Raw genomic sequence first — 2737 nt, 5'->3', positions numbered from 1 at the left:
GAAGGGTTTAAAGGTGGAACTAGGAATAACGAAACCTTGGTGCGATTTGAGTGAGCCGTAACTTAGTGCCAGCTAGCGTAGTTCGAAAGAATATGTCTCGTAAATTGTGGTAGTTATTCGGGAGAGAATTACGACACTCAGAGCGCTCATGATCGGTAGAGAATACTTAGGCCAAATTATATAGATAATTTTATCCATGGTCATTGAACTTTTGTGTTTATTACCCAAAAGTCACTTTTCTTTTCTTTTTGTTACGTAAAAATCATTCAACTTTGTGTTCATTACACAAAAGTCACTTTTCTTTCTTTTGTTACACAAAAATCATTTTACTTTGCTCTAGTTATCACAAAAGTCACATTTTTACTTGAAAAGTCTATTATGGCCTTGATATTATATAAACCTTCATATTTATGTAATACCTTCTATATTCTATACTATATAATATATTTTTAACTATGTATTTTATTTATAAATAAAATAATTTAATATTATTTTATTTATTATTTTTATAATATATTCGTATATGTAATTTTTTCTTAACTTTAATTTTCAAGATATATTAGTAGCGTTAAAAAACAACTTTTTTCAGCAGTTTTTTTTTTAATTTAATTGACCGACCAAAGTTGGTCGGAAATTACCGACCAACTTTGGTCGGTATGCTCTTCCGACCTTCAAAATACCGACCACACGTTAATGATCGAGTTTTGGACGGTTATTGGCCATTACTGACCAACTTTGGTCGATTTTTTCGGACGATTTTTCCCGAATTTCTAGTAGTGTAATTTCCCAAATTAAATAACCAATTGCCCAGGTAAATCCTCAAGAAAATATCCCCAGCTAAATTCGCATGTAGTACCTAGGGATTTTCCTTCAGATTAACATATGATTTGTTCATCATTTTCTTTGTTTGTTTACCTGCGAATTTTCTCACGTAAATGCACTTGCCGATTTATTTCTCTACTGATATATATTAAATTTACTTACAAATTTAATAATGCTACTAATATATTTAAAAATTAATGTTAAGAAATTAAATATAAAAATATATTATAAAAATAATAAATAAAATAATATTAAGCTATTGTATTTATAAATAAAATACATAGTTAAAAATACATTATCTAGTATATAATATAGAAGGTATTACATAAATATGAAGGTTTATATGATATCAAGGGCATAATAAACTTTTCAAGTAAAAATGTTACTTTTGTGATAACTAGAGAAAAGTAAAATAATTTTTTTGTAACAAAAGAAATAAAAGTGACTTTTGTGTAATGAACACAAAGTTGAATGATTTTTACGTAATAAAAAAAAGAAAAGTGACTTTTGGGTAACAAACACAAAAGTTCAATGACCATGGATAAAATTAACTCCCAAATTATAGAAGACGTAGCGGGAAGGATTTCGACAATTGGGAAAATCATAACTCTAGACCTCCTTAATCTTTTCTCCAACCCGTAGTATCTTTAGTTGTTAATCTAATACTTTAATTATTTAGTTAATTAGATAAAAGAAACTTAATATTTATAACTTAGGAACTGTTCGAGCTTGTCTTCTTAGTGATAATCAACAACTGTAGCTAAGTCTTAGTTCTCTGTGGGATTCGACTCCGGACTTGTAAATCGGATTATATTTGCAACGACCGTTTAGTCCTTTTTATAAGGCATAGTTGGGCGTGATCAATACGCCCATGTCCCATATTTCATTACGGACCCACCGGGATTGTCAAAACACGGGTCCGGGTTTGGGTCCTTTTACTCAAAACGTTGACCGAAGTCAACTAAAATCAACTTTTAAGGCGAAAATTCTTATTTTCATAAACTTTCAACATAAGGGCTTTCCGGAAATACGCCCGGACTGTGCACACAAATCGAGGAGGGTAAATATGAGATTTTAAGGTTTAAGAGCGCAGAATCGAGTTCTAAAACATTGTGAACACCTAATTTTTGCACTATTTTAACACCTCCTAAAGTTATTAGTGTTTTGTTATTTTAATTGTTTTTCTTAATTTTTGTGTCTTTAATAGCATATTTCCTATCATAAAATACTAAAAAAAAAAATAGTTCTTTCTTCATTTGTACATTTTAAGAATTAACTAGCTGTTCAGTTGGTGAATTAATCTAGTTAATTGATCATTAGAATAAGTTATTTAATTAATTTATTTGTGTAAAATTAGTTTAATAAGTAGGATTAAGTGAAAATGGGCTAAAATTAAAATGATAAGGTGGCTAAGAGTGTAATATCATGTTTAATTGAGTGGCTGCCAGGAAAAAATTCAAAACAACGTAGTTTCAAGGTGAAACTACGTCACTTTGTTTAATAAAATCATGATGAAATCTGAGCCCTCCCTTATCCTTGATCCAACGGTCCAAATTTGATCTTCATTCTTAGTATTTAACACCCAAAGAAGCCAAAATTTTCCCTAATATCCATTTCTTCTTCTCTCTTATCACTCTCTCCCCCCTCTCTGCCATCTCCGCCCGTCGCCACCCAGTGCCGCCCGCCGGAATTCGCCACCGGCGGCGGCCAACCTCCAATCCACCCCAAAATCTCACCATCTCTTCCACTCACTCCCCTCATTCCTAATCCATGACCCAAATTCCCCAAATCTCCACAAAAAATTGACAAACCTAAACCCTAGTAGCGCCGCCGCCTCTATCCCACCGCCCATCGCCCAAACCACCCCAAAATTTCACCACTTCTTCCGCTCAACCTCCTCTCCATGAATCCGAAC

This window comes from Nicotiana attenuata, unplaced genomic scaffold (assembly GCF_001879085.1).
Source record: "Nicotiana attenuata strain UT unplaced genomic scaffold, NIATTr2, whole genome shotgun sequence".
Lineage (NCBI taxonomy): Eukaryota > Viridiplantae > Streptophyta > Magnoliopsida > Solanales > Solanaceae > Nicotiana > Nicotiana attenuata.
The sequence above is the reverse complement of the archived record's forward strand: the minus strand, read 5'-3'. Positions refer to the sequence as shown.